Source organism: Eubalaena glacialis, chromosome 12, assembly GCF_028564815.1.
Source record: "Eubalaena glacialis isolate mEubGla1 chromosome 12, mEubGla1.1.hap2.+ XY, whole genome shotgun sequence".
Classification (NCBI taxonomy): Eukaryota; Metazoa; Chordata; class Mammalia; order Artiodactyla; family Balaenidae; genus Eubalaena; species Eubalaena glacialis.
The window spans coordinates 71,309,983-71,324,339 of NC_083727.1; positions in this window are offsets into that span (position 1 = coordinate 71,309,983).

The window sequence follows — 14,357 nt, forward strand, 5'->3', positions numbered from 1 at the left end:
AGAGCTAACACCCATCCTTCTCAAACTCTTCCAAAAAATTGCAGAGGAAGGAACACTCCCAAACTCATTCTTCAAGGCCACCATCACCCTGATACCAAAACCAGACAAAGATACTACAAAAAAAGAAAATTACAGACCAATATCACTGATGAAATGGATGCAGAAATCCTCAACAAAATACTAACAAACAGAGTCCAAAGCATATTAAATGGATCATATACCATGATCAAGTGGGATTTACCCCAGGGATGCAAGGATTCTTCAATATACACAAATCAATCAATGTGATACACCATATTAACAAATTGAAGAATAAAAACCATGTGATCATCTCAATAGATGCAGAAAAAGCTTTCGACAAAATTCAACACCCATTTATGATAAAAACTCTCCAGAAGGTGGGCATAGAGGAAACCTACCTCAACATAATAAAGGCCATATACGACAAACGCACAGCAAACATCATTCTCAAAGGTGAAAAACTGAAAGCATTTGCTCTAAGATCAGGAACAAGACAGGGATGTCCACTCTCACCACTATTGTTCAACATAGCTTTGGAAGTCCTAGCCATGGCAATCAGAGAAGAAAAAGAAATAAAAGGAATCCAAATTGGAAAAGAAGAAGTAAAACTGTCACTGTTTGCAGATGACATGATACTATACATAGAGAATCCTAAAGATGCCACCAGAAAACTACTAGAGCTAATCAATGAATTTGGTAAAGTTGCAGGATACAAAATTAATGCACAGAAATCTCTTGCATTCCTATACACTAACAAAAAAAGATCAGAAAGAGAAATTAAGGAAACAATTCCATTCACCAATGCAACAAAAAGAATAAAATACCTAGGAATAAACTTACATAAGGAGGTAAAAGACCTGTACTCAGAAGACTATAAGACACTGATGAAAGAAATCAAAGATGACACAAACAGATGGAGAGATATACCATGTTCTTGGATTGGAAGAATCAACATTGTGAAAATGACTATACTACCCAAAGCAATCTACAGATTCAGTGCAATCCCTATCAAATTACCAATGGCATTTTTTACAGAACTAGAACAAAAAACCTTAAAATTTGTATGGAGACACAAAATACCCCAAATACCCAAAGCAATCTTGAGGGGAAAAAATGGAGCTGGAGGAATCAGACTCCCTGTCTTCAGACTATACTACAAAGCTACAGTAATCAAGACAATATGGTACTGGCACAAAAACAGAAATATAGATCAATGGAACAGGATAGAAAGCCCAGAGATAAACCCACACACCTATGGTCAACTAATCTATGACAAAGGAGGCAAGGATATACAATGGAGAAAAGACAGTCTCTTCAATAAGTGGTGCTGGGAGAATTGGACAGCTACAGGTAAAAGAATGAAATTAGAACACTCCCTAACACCATACACAAAAATAAACTCCAAATGGATTAAAGACCTAAATGTAAGAGCAGACACTATAAAACTCTTAGAGGAAAATATAGGAAGAACACTCTTTGACATAAATCACAGCAAGATCCTTTTTGACCCACTTCCTAGAGAAATCGAAATAAAAACAAAAATAAACAAATGGGACCTAATGAAACTTAAAAGCTTTTGCACAGTAAAGGAAACTATAAAAAAGACAACCCTCAGAATGGGAGAAAATAGTTGCAAACGAATCAACGGACAAAGGATTAATCTCCAAAATATATAAACAGATCATGCAGCTCAATATTAAAAAACAAACAACCTAATCAAAAAATGGGCAGAAGACCTAAATAGACATTTCTCCAAAGAAGACATACAGATGGCCAAGAGACACATGAAAAGCTGCTCAACATCACTAACTATTAGAGAAATGCAAATCAAAACTACAATGAGGTATCACCTCACACCAGTCAGAATGGGCATCATCAGAAAATCTACAAACAACAAACACTGGAGAGGATGTGGAGAAAAGGGAACCCTCTTGTACTGTTGGTGGGAATGTACATTGATACAGCCACTATGGAGAACAGTATGGAGGTTCCTTAAAAAACTAAAAATAGAACTACCATACGACCCAGCAATCCCACTACTTGGCATACACCCAGAGAAAACCACACTGCAAAAGGACACATGCACCCCAATGTTCATTACAGCACTATTTACAATAGCCAGGTCATGGAAGCAACCTAAATGCTCATCGACAGACGAATGGATAAAGAAGATGTGGTACATATATACAGTGGAATATTACTCAGCCATAAAAAGGAACAAAACTGGGTCATTTGTAGAGAGGTGGATGGATCTAGAGACTGTCATAGAGAGTGAAGTAAGTCAGAAAGAGAAAAACAATTATCGTATATTAACACATATATGTGGAATCTATAAAAATGGTACATATGAACCGGTTTGCAGGGCAGTAATAGAGACACAGATGTAGAGAACAAACGTATGGACACCAAGGGGGGAAATTGGAGGGGCGGTAGTGGTGGTGGTGGGATGAATTGGGAGATTGGGATTGACATGTATACACAATATGTATAAAATGGATGACTAATAAGAACCTGCTGTATAAAAAAAACTTTTTTTAATAAAAAAAGAACTGTAACAATTAAAGGAATATAATCAAAAACAAAACAAAACAAAACAAAAAAAAAAACACAGGATGTTTTTCTCTGACTTTCATTTAAAAGATAGGATGCCGTGGAATTATCAGAGTCAGGCAGGCTAAGTCTACCCTTGTCAGCAGTCTAGGATCTACTGATATGAAAGTTAAAAGTCCTTTGACAGGACACTAAGCACAGCCACTGAGGTTGAAGGTGAACAAGCAGATCTCCAACAGCAGCCCCCAGAGACAGATACACAGGGAGAGCATTTGCAAAGTCAGATCTTAATTTTCAGACTCATTGGAATTTAGTGCTATGAATTCCAAAGTCCACTCAACTTTCAACAGGATGTAGACTTACTGTAGCTCTAGTCCCTAAGTCAGTAAGGTCTCTTGGGTATTTTGGAGCTGTTCACTTTCATCCCGTGTTGCAGCATGCAGAATTTTGTAATATTTACCAGCTGTGTACCTTGGGCAATGATAATAGTAATAGCTAACACTTACCAAATGTCAGGTACTGTCCTTGGTGCCTATATTTACCCATTACATTCTCATGAGGTGGTTGCTGCTATCAGTCTCCTTTTTACAGAGGAGGAAACTGCAGCACAAATAAATTAAGGAACTTGCTCAAAAGTCAGACTAGTAGTTAGTGGCTGTGTTGGAATTTGAACTCAGTCTGGTTCCAGATACCTCTCTCTGTGTCTACTATGCTGCAGTTTACTTAGCTGCTCAGAGCCTCACTGTATGCATGTACAAAATGAAGATAATGATTCCTCCCTTGTACAACTGTCTTGGTATTAAAGCCAATTTATATAAAGCTCATAGCACAGTGCCAGGCACACAGCTCACAGGTCCTAAGTAAACGGTGGTGGTGGAGGTAGGAACAGTAACAGCAGTAGTAGTTGTTGTTGCTATCATCATTGTTGTCATTGTCATGGCTGGAGTGGACTTCCTCTACAACCAAATTCATCTTGCAGTCGCTACATACATAACAGAATTCAAGAGGACATGTATCTATCTCTATTGGTTGGTTCCTAAAATAAATAATAAAACACACACACTAATAAATGTGAATTCAGGCATGCAAAGTAATCACTTCTAAATTGTTTGCCATGCCACTTACCCTTAACATCAAGTTTTAGACTAAATCTGCAGGAAGAGTGTAGTAGGTTAAAGATCACCACAAATTCTTACTATTCCTTCAATTGAAGAAGTGATTCTAATTTCCCTCACCTTGACTCTGGGCTGGCCTTAGTGAATTGCTTGACCAATAGAATGTGACAGGATTGACATTGTGGAAATTCTAAGATAGGTCTTGAAAGGCTTTCAGCTTCTGCCTGGGCCACTTAGAATACTTGCTCTAGGAGCCCTGAGCTCCATGTAAGGAGTCCAATTCTCCCAAGAAGCTAAGGCAGTCTCCCAGCCACCACCATCAAAGTGGCAGACATGTGAGCGAAGCCATTTTGAACCATTCAGAGCAGCCCATCTGCCAGCTCAGCAACACCAAGGGACCTCTAGCAGCGCTACATGGAATAGAAGAATCACGAGAATTCTCAAATTGCTGATCAACAAAACAGTGACATATAACAAAATAGTTGTTTTAAGCCACTAAGTTTAGGGGTAGTTTGTTAAGCAGCAGTAGTTAACTGGAACAGAAAGAATTCCAAAATACGAAATGAGAAATTGCACAGAACTATGCCCTGGGAGAGAATAATTTTGGATTCAGCTGCCAATCAATAGACTCTGAGTGATGTTGAGTGGGTAGCACTGGTCAGAGGAGAATGTTTTTATTGGAAAAAAGGAAACGTATCAGGGTTAGTTATAGGGATAGAGTGTGTGATGTCAGTAAATTCAAGGTAACGCTTACAAGTTACCAAGACCTTGTGAAAACAAAGTAAGAGGACAGAAACTGGAGACTATTTTCATTCTTGTTACAACAAAATTGAAACAAATCAAGAATAGAATTTGATCAGATGGAGCAGAGGGTCCAACTGAGACTAAAATGCATGTGCCATGTAGGTGCCCTCAGCAGCAGAATCCTCTTAGGTTAATCATATCACAGTGAGAAAGTAACATGCAAATTAAGCTTATAATAATTAAGGCAGAGCTAATTCCACTTTGAGGAAGGATCTGGAAAGGAGTGAAGGAGCCATTTTTGCAGCAAATAAAAGATGAGATCCTGAGGAAAAGAATTTGAATTGTGTATAAGAGGGTTAAACAGGGACCACGTGCTCAGAATTTTTTATGTGGCAGGCCTGTGATGTCTCCCTCTCGCTTGGGTCAGTGAAAAAATAGACAACGTGAAAGTATTACACATACATAGAAGCAACCTGGCCTGAAATCCGTAGAGTAAGGTATATGAACCAGCACCCACACAGTCTTAAAAAATTTGAAATTCCTTTTACTGTTTTAATTGAAATATAATTGACTTACAATATTATATTAGTTTCAGGTATATAACAAAGTGATTCAATATTTTTATACATGACAAAATAATCACCACAATAAGTCTAGTTACCATCTATCATCATACAAAGTTTTTACAATATTATTGAGTATAATCCCTATGCTGTACTTTACAACCCCATGACTTATTTTATAACTGGAAATTTGCACCTCTTAAATTTCCTTTCCTATTTCCCTCATCCCTCACCTCTGTCAACCACCAGCTCATTCTCTGTATCTATGAATCTGTTTCAGCTTTATGTTTGTTCATTTGTTTTGTTTTTTAGATTCCACATATAAGTGAAATCACGTAGTAGTTGGCTTTCTCTGTCTGACTTACTTCACTTAGTATGATAATCTCTAGGTCCATCCATGTTGCTGCAAATGGCATTATACCATTCTTTTTCGTGGCTGAGTAATATTCCATTGTATATATGTACCACATCTTCTTTATCCACTCATCTGTCGATGGACACTTAGGTTGCTTCCATGTCTTGGCTATTGTAAATAGTGTTGCAATGAACTTCGTGGACCCTTCTGTTGTGATGGGGCTTACTACTGTGGACATGCTGGTAGACAGGGTCCCCTGGTCCAACTGGCTGCCAGACCCTGCCTTGAGTGGTATCTGCTGGCCCACTGGTGTGTGGGGCTGGGTCCCGGTACAGCTCACTGCAGGGCATAGGAGGTCTAGGGTCTGGCACTATTCTGCTGGTTGGTGGACCTGGTCCCTGAGTGGCTGGCTGCAGGACCTTTGGGGGATGCCCAAGGCTGATGCAACTGGGCCAGGTCCTGGTGCAACTGGCTGGGGCAGGGGGAACCTGTGCAATTCTTTTACTTAACCTACACAACACCCTTCTGGTGGCAATAACAGTATCTTCATTTCTGGAGTTATGAACAGAGCTATTAAACAACTTATTTAAAGTCATGTAACAGCTCATAAAAATTTGCAAAACAAGGTCACTTCTGATATGTAGGACTTTATTAATCTCTCTTGCTCTCTCTCTCTCTCTCTCCCCCTCTTTTTGTCTCTCTCTCCCCTCACTCTATTTCTTTTTTTGTCCTAGGAAGTTAAGAGATTTGATATACTAAGAAAACTTTTCCTGAGTATTGTCATGCAGATATTTCAAAGTAGCCCTAATTTTGTCTATTCTTAAACAGCCCAATAACAAGGAAAAAATCTGAAACTATCCAAGGAAAAGAAACTAATGAGGACTTTATTCAATGACACAGTATGGCCAATATATTGATTCCAGGGAATTTCTGTCTGAAGAAATGTTTGCTGTTGAATCCAGCACTGCTAGGTGGCATGCTAAGGTTAAAAACAGCTGGAAAAAATGGCGTTTTGCTACAATCCAATATCAATTTATACATAATTTCCCAGCAGCAGAAACTCTGACCCACAAATACTGATTTTTTTATTTGCTAAAAAAAAATGAAGTTTAAAGAGATATTGCAGCTTCAGAGATGTCTTTCTTTTTAGCTTCTTTGTTTTTAGTAAGAAAAGAGATTAAAGATTTTGTTAAAAGTAAAGACAGTCAACAATCCTTGAAACACAAACTATTGTCTAAACAATCTATCTTGGAAAATATGTTGCTCCTTATGCAGTTTAAACACAGACTTAAGACAACCCCACAGAGAAGAAAGCAGATTTTATTTTATTTTTAAAAGTTAAGCAATTCAATACCTTGCTTTATCTTCTACTTAAAAATAAACAAATAAACTGCCAGTGGATAGAATCACCTCGTAGGTAATTTTCTTTTTCTTTTTGATTCATGATCATCAATTTTATACATATATATATATGTATAGTCTTTTATTACTTCATGTTTCTTTTGTCTCCAAGAAGGTTTTGAACTCCCTTAAGCTCAGGAACTATGTTTTCTTTTGTGCTCCCCACTACATAAAGAACAGTTCTAGACATACAAGATAATCAATATATTTTTCTTAAATTGAAATTCACACAAAGGAACATGTTCTATGATATAGTGTATTTTCTTTCAAGCATTATGCAAGATTTTTAGAAAGTTGGTGAAGGATTGTTTTTACAACTGTTTGCAAATTTTCAACCTTGTTAATTAATAAGAAATTTATAAAAACCTGATTAATGTTTTTATCCTAGGAAGCTAACGTTTCATAAAGATCAAATAGTGAGTGTTCCTAATTCCCAGGACAGAGATCAAAAGATTGTTTAAAACTTTGTATTATTAGAAATACATTGTTAACAAAATCAACAGGGAAAATGTAGAAGGTGAAATATTTATACCCTAATCACTAATGAAAGAATGAGATAGATATAAATTAGAGTCTAGTAAGTTTCCAAAGAGATGTCTGAAAAAAATATGACCTATATATCATTTTGTGTTTGCAAGCATTTTAAATTACTGAAGATTCTATATGATGACAAACGTCTAACAAACTTTTTCTTAATTTACTAACAAAATATCCTTGAAGACACACAAAAATGCAAAAGCTGACTTTGAGACAAAATGATAAGAAAAGATCTTGGAAAATCCTGGTGGAATTCTCACTAAATGCATCATCAGTCAAGATGAATTGAGATGTACATTATTGAACCATGTATTGCCTACTCTACCCTCTGAAACAGAAGAAAAGGTCACCCCACCCCCAGAAAATCAGTACTGAAGACAAAAATGAGAAGCTCAGAAGAAAATAATGAGAAAGATAATACATGTGGAGGGTAGAGGACAAAGAATTAAGAATATACATTTTCCAATGAAAGGAAAAATAATGGAACACAAATGATAATCAAATAGAAGAAAACATCTCAGTTGAAAAAATACATGAGCCAAGTATTCATGGGGATCCTAGAAAAAAATAAGACAAAATGCAGACATAAACACACACACACACACACACACACCATTCCATAATTTCAAAGAAAAAGAGAGTCTACAAGTATCTGGGGAAAATATCTGCCTCACATTTCTCTCCAACCCTAAACATACCAGAAGACAGTAGAACAATCAGATTCTGCTGAATGATGAGTAGCAGGTCACAGCTGTGTCCTAGGAATTTTATAGCTATTCAAGAGTAATTATTCATCTGTGACAGCAACAGAAAGACTTTCTCAAATAAGACTAAAAAACATACTACTGAAGTATGTCCTTGTTAAATTTAAATAAGATTCCCAAGATCTTTGTTTAAATAAGAAATTTGCAGAGTAATTTTATTTTACCTCAAGCATGTGAAATAAGAGGGAAATAACAATGATCTCCTTCAGATTTCACAAAGAGTCCACAAGTTTTATACCTTTTAGAAAAAAATGATGGCTACATTAAAATTATCACCAAGGCAACACATTATTAAGTAAAACAACCAATCAAAATTACTGACCTTTCAGAGATTAAAGATTATTATCAACAGTAGTTAGCAACAATCTCTGGAATCCAGGTACCTTATAAAAATCCTTATCTAGAATTAATATAAGCAAGAATAGTTTCTGTTTTTCTCTGCAAGTGCAAAGAAAAGAGGAAACAAACATTTCCTTCTTATATTGCACTGTCTTCTTTCCTTCATGATTAGGAGGGTCTGCGTTTCAAGCCTAAGTACTTCGATTCCTTTGGTTACCACTGACAGAAAAAGAAGCAGGTTTAGGAAGCTCAAAGCATATAATATGGAAAACAAAGGACAAAATAGCATTCTGAGCTTTGGAATGTGGAGCGCATAATTCTTGCCATCTCACCTTCCCAAGGACATTAATAAGAGATTTACTCCAGCTGTCAGAAGGATGAGTCAATCTAATGTGGACTTCTGCATTACAATCCCAAAGTAAGTCTTCCTCACTTACGTAAGCAGGTTACATAAGCTCCCTAAGGCTCAGTTTACTCCTCTGTGAAATAAGAATGTAAAATTGAGCCTATACCGTTAGATTCCAATAAGAATCAAACAAGATAGTACAGGTAGGGCTTCTCTGGTGGCGCAGTGGTTGAGAATCTGCCTGCCAATGCAGGGGACACGGGTTCGAGCCCTGGTCTGGGAAGACCCCACATGCCGCGGGGCAACTGGGCCCGTGAGCCACAACTACTGAGCCTGCGCGTCTGGAGCCTGTGCTCCGCAACGAGAGAGGCCACGATAGTGAGGGGCCGTGCACCGCGATGAAGAGTGGCCCCTGCTCGCCGCAGCTAGAGAAAGCCCTCACAGAAACAAAGACCCAACACAGCCAAAAATAAATAAATATTTAAAAAAAAAAAACTGATAAAAAGATAGTACAGGTAAAATATTTAATACAGTGTCTGATACACAATAAGTACATAATATTTAACTTTTTAATATAATAAATTATTATCTAATAAGGTTATTCCTATAGAGGGATGTATTTATGTTAGTTATCTACTGCTTCATTACAAATTACCCCCAAATTTCAGTGGCTTAAAACAGGAAGCATGTATCATCTCACAGGAGTTTCTGAAGGTCAGGAATCCAGGAGCAGCTTAGCTGGGTTTTCCTGGCTCCACATCTCTTATGAGGTTGCAGTCAAAATGTTGGTTGGAGATGCAGACATCTGAAGGTTGTCAGGCCAGGAAGATTCACTTCCAAGAAGACTCACTCACATGGCTGTTGGCCGGAGGCCTTGGTAACTCATTGGCCAATGGCAGGAGGCCTCCTTGCCCACATGAGCCTCTATTCAGGACACGTCAGTGAACCTCGCCCAGAGTGAGCAATTCAAGAGAAAGAAAGGAGTGACAGTGTCTTGCGTGACCTAGTCTCTGAAGTCCCACATCGCCACTTCTGCTTTTTTCTATTCATTACAAGCACATCACTAAGTCGGCTCACACTCAAGGAAAGGTGAACTGGACTTCTACCTCTTGAAGAGTATCACATCATTTGTGGAAATATTCAAAACCACCACAATTTTATATTTGTGTATCATGTGCATATATCTCTAAGAAAGAGAGAGCTATAATTAAAAATTTTCTTTTTTACTGATATAGGTGACATATAACATCATGTAAGTTTAAAGCATACTACACATTGATTTGATACATTTATACATTGCAAATCAAAACAACGAGATATCACCTCACACCTGGCAGAATGGCTATCAACAAAAAGTCTACAAATAACAAATTGCTGGTGAGGATGTAGAGGAAAGGGAACGGTTGTACACTGCGATGGGAATGTAAATTGGTCCAGCCACTGTGGAAAACAGTATGGAGGTTCCTCAAAAAACTAAAAATAGAACTACCATATGACCCAGCAAGTCCACTCCTAGGTATATATCTGAAGAAAATGAAAACACTAATTCAAAAAGACACTTGCACACCAATGTTCATAGCAGCACTATTTACAATAGCAAAGACATGGAAGCAACCCAAGTGCCCTTCAACAGATGAATGGATAAAGAAGATGTGGTATATACATACAATGGAATACTGCTCAGCCATAAAAAAGAATGAAATTCTGCCATTTGCAGCAACATGGATGGAACTAGAGAATATTATGCTTAGTAAAATAAATCAGACAGAGAAACACAAATACTGTATGATATCACTTATACCTGGAATCTAAAAAAATAATACAAATGAATGTATATAGGAAAACAGACAGACTGACAGATATAGAAAACAAACTAGTGGTTACCAGAGGGGAGAAGGAAGGGCAAATTGAGGGTATGGGATGAAGAGATGCAAACTACTATGTATAAAATAGATAAGCGGGCTTCCCTGGTGGCACAGTGGTTAAGAATCTGCCTGCCAATGCAGGGGACATGGGCTCGAGCCCTGGTCTGGGAAGATCCCACATGCCGTGGAGCAACTAAGCCCGTGTGCCACAACTACTTAGCCTGCATTCTAGAGCCCACAAACCACAACTACTGAGCCTGTGTGCCACAACTACTGAAACCTGCCCCGCGCACCTAGAGCCCGTGCTCCACAACAAGAGAAGCCACTGCAATGAGAAGCCCGCGCACCGCAAGGAAGAGTAGCCCCCGCTCGCGGCAACTAGAGAAAGCCCGCACGCAGCAACGAAGACCCAACGCAGCCAAAAATAAATAAATAAAATTTTCAAATAAAAAAATAAAATAGATAAAAAACAAAGATATATTGTATCGTACAGGGAAATATAGCCATTGTTTTATAATAACTTTTAATAGAGTATAATCTGTAAAAATACTGAATCAGTCTGTGGCATGCCTGAAGCTAATATAATATTATAAATCAACTATACTTCAATTTATAAAAATAAATTAAAAATAAAATTTTTTAAAAAGAAAGGGGGAGGATAAAGAGGAAAACAAGAAGGAGGAAGAAGAAGGGCTGTTGAATTTAGGGTGTTATGGGAGATCAGAGACATAAATAGAATAGATATAAATGACTAAGCCTGAGCTGCAAATGACAGCTCGTAGAAATTAAGCATTTGCTCAGGGAATACCAGGCACTGTGTTACTTCATTAAATCCTCATAATATTTCTAGAAGTTTGTTATTATTATTTTCATTTTAGTGGGAAAACTAGGACTCAAAGGGAATAAATAACTTACCTTTAAGGTCACACAGCTAGATAGTGATAGACCCAAAATTGGAACCCAGAACTCTGACTCCAAAGCCTCTGCATTGCATCTCATTGATGACATGTGACCACGACAATGCCAAAATGGAAAGTCCAGATTCTGGCCCCCAGTAATTGCTTTCATACTTCTCCAACCTAAGTCTCTACAATTGTATGCAAGAAGCTATGGGACCGGTTTCAGATGGTGTTACATTTTCATAATCTTAGTGCAGAACTGAAAAGAGCAATTTTCCCACTGATCCAAGAGTAACATAGACATGACTTGAATTAGTTGTGTCTCTAGACAATAAAAGAGAATAAGCTGATTTTAAAAAGGAAAAAATTTATATTTTAATGCAGCTTTTCAGACAAGCCCACATTGTCTTTATTCCAAGGACAAGAAGCAGAACCCACCCAATAGTCTCTGACTCATAATTTTGATCCCTGATATACTTCTAAATATGCAAGTCATATCCTACACTGTCCTGATAAGGCAAGGAATAGTGAATAACATTAATTGTGTCACAGTATTTTTCCTTTTGTAAAGTTAATTCATATTAATAACGGTTATTCCAATTAGAGTTACCATTATTATTACCTTATATCATTTGATTCCCATTTGGGAGCCAAAGAATTATAATGTGTGGGGCATTGTGTTATATAATAACCAAGATACCAAGGTGAGTACATGGTGGACTTCCAAAAAAACATGAGAAGATAGTATTCTCTACTCAATTATTATGCCATAAGTGAATAATGCACTTTCTCTCTGGATGATCCCATCAAACTTCTGAGTTTTATGTATCACCTCTGTGCTGATAATTTCCAAGTTCATATACTCAGCACTGAACCCTCTCTTGAGATCCAGTCATTATATATTATTGACTGCTTAGATGTCCAATATGATTCTCAAATTTAATAACTGCAAAACAGAACTACTGATCTGTTTTCCTCCAGTCTTTTAGGGCTCTTCCACTTAGTTACTCAAGTCAAAAACCTAGGAGTCTTGTTTCTTTTTTTCCCTCATCATCTACATCCAATTCATATTGGCCCCATCTCCAAAGTATATTGAATCCATCCACTTACTTCCAGCCACACTGCTACCTTTCTAGTCCAAGTTACCATCATTTCTCACTTAGACTATTACAACAGAACTGCTCAGCTGGCTTATACCCATGACTCTCCTAAATTAAGTCTCATTAGAGCAAGCTGCTTAAAACTATCCAAAAGACTCTTGATGCATTTAAAATAAAATCAACACTCCTTACCTTAGCCTATTAATTCTAATTTGAACTGTTTCTCTATATCAGTTGGGGCTCAATCAAAGAAGAGATACGGGCTTCCCTGGTGGCACAGTGGTTGAGAATCTGCCTGCCAATGCAGGGGACACGGGTTCGAGCCCTGGTCTGGGAAGATCCCACATGCCACGGAGCAACTAGGCCCGTGAGCCACAACTACTGAGCCTGCGCGTCTGGAGCCTGTGCTCCGCAACAAAAGAGGCCGCGATAGTGAGAGGCCCGCGCAACGCGATGAAGAGTGGCTCCCGCTCGCCGCAACTAGAGAAAGCCCTCGCACAGAAACGAAGACCCAACACAGCCAAAAATAAATAAATTTATAAAAAAAAAAAAAGAAGAGATACATTATGAGTGATATAGAATAAGATTTATCGTAGAGGTTTGACACTGGGTAATGTGAGAGCTAGTAAAAGAGTCTATGTAAGGATGTTGTTCTTATAGTTGATGCTGCGAAAGGAAGGATGAACATGAAGTGAGGGAGGGCAAGAATCAGCCGAAACCTTCAAAGATAGGCTAGAAGCCATGAGAATGAACTAGAACTTGTGTCTGTCTCAATTTCAATGACGTGAGTGACCTGCAGAAGAAGCTGATGCTCTTCATCATGGCTTTGCACACATACCTGGCCTACATTTAGGAGGAACTGAAGGAGACCCGGCAGCAGCTGGAGTACCTGCAAGCTCAGCTGCTGTCCCATGACACCACCGTAAGCCAGCAGGTCAGAGACGATGTGTGTGAGCTGCAGGAGAACATGATCCTACACATGGACCTTCTGAACACAGATGTGACTGCTGCTTTGCTTACATCTTCCAAATTTCATGCAAGGGTCTCCCCTATTCAGAATTATGTAAGGAAGGCAATGCTCCAAGCTCCAGCTCAGGTAGATTAACACAGTATATGCCTACCACTAGCCACCTCTTGTGAATCTGGCCCGAACACACCTCTTTTAACCATACTTAAATTATCAATAATGACAGTAGAAAAATTATGTTTCTGCCTAATCTTTCTAGCTGAGTCACCCTCTCTGTTTGATATCTTGTAATTTAAACACTGAGATGTAAGAAGTGGCTTGCTGATAAATGTTTAGTAACGAGTTTTCTTAGGAATTACAAACCATGATACATACTGTTTGCCAGTTTCCATTGTATAAATACTCCCACTATGCTCAATTTCATGGCACCAAATGTGATATCACTGAAAGCAGAGTTGAAAAGAAATACACAGTAGCACATCAATATGTTGTATTTCCATTACTCAGCCATAAAAAAAAGAATGAAATAATGCCATTTGCAGCACATGGATGGACCATGTTAGAGATTATCATACTAACTGAAGTAAGCCAGACAGAGAAAGACAAACATCATATGATATCACTTATATGTGGAATCTAAAATATGATACAAATGAACTTATTTACCAAACAGAAACAGACTCACTGACATAGAAAACAAATCAAAGGGGAAAGGGAAGGAGGAGGGATAAATTAGGAGTTTGGGATTAACAGCTACACACTGCTGTATATAAAATAGATAAACAACAGTA